The following is a 1,203-nucleotide window of genomic DNA, read 5'->3' on the forward strand; positions in this document are numbered from 1 at the left end:
AGAAACTGGGTCAGCCGAGAACTCTAAGCAGAGAACCCCTGTTGACTGAGAACCAAAGTTTGACCGAAATCCATGTTTGACCGAGATCTCGTGTTGACCGAGATTTTATGTTGACCAAAAACATGAGCTGACCGAGAACCCTATCACCGAGAACCCTCAGTCTTGGCCGAGAACCCCCAGTTTGGACCAAGAACCCTTAGCTTGGACCGAGAACTCTCAGGTCAGGTGTGTTTAGCTTACCTTTCGACCTTTATCATTTTTGCCCAGCTTAGCTAACTGTTCCAAGGTTCATATCATGATCTTGACCACTTTTGTCTATCATCATACCCGTTTTGCACCCGTCATCATTACGGCTTCAAGATCTAGCCCGTTCTAGTCATAAAGTTTAAACCTTTATTGTGTTAAAACGTTCTAGGCTAGTTCTAGGGTTCCTTTAAGAACCGTTTATACCTATGAGTCCATTTCATCCATTTTAATAATCAAGTTTGTATTTTTATGAAACATCTAGACCCGATCTACTCAAGGGTCAAGTTTCATGGCAAAACGTTCATAAAAATGTAACCTTTAATCATAGATAACATACCTTTTGATGTTCCTAGGTTACGGTTTAGCTCGGTGTTCAATGATGATCTTGTATCTAGATTAAGTAATCACTATATCTAGCGATAATCGGCTTGTTTTTGGCCTTTAGATCCCGTTTCCTCTCTTGCGGCCGATTATGGGAGGTTTGTGTGTGTTTTATGGTGTAAAATGGATAAAATGGATGGAAATGGAAGATTTAGGGTTTAAGGGGTATTTATACTCCCTTAAGCCCATGGACCTAAAGCCCATCTTTCCTTTTTAGTCCATGATTAACCCATCTAATTAGCTTACTTATCTTACCCTCTTTACTATTATTTATTTACTAACTCGAGTAAAATTTTCCGTTTTAAGAAATAAAATATAAAATATTATTATTCAAAATTTTGGGATGTTGCAACCCATATCCATTTTGTGAAGCCCATATGTGTTAGAATATAATAAACAACAAGAAAAACAAACCCTAACCAGCCCCTAAATCTCGAAATCAGTAGCAACAAACAAAAAACTTCTGATCGGCAGCTTCTAGGGTTCCAAAGAAAGTCGTTTTTGCATCTTGCTGAGCCAAAGGATGAAGAAGTAAGCTAAGGAAAACTCGGGACATCAGCTAGGGTCGTTTTTCAT

This window comes from Bidens hawaiensis, unplaced genomic scaffold (genome assembly GCF_021521415.1).
Source record: "Bidens hawaiensis isolate Kalapana, Puna unplaced genomic scaffold, B.hawaiensis_p1.1 tig00023849_1, whole genome shotgun sequence".
Lineage (NCBI taxonomy): Eukaryota > Viridiplantae > Streptophyta > Magnoliopsida > Asterales > Asteraceae > Bidens > Bidens hawaiensis.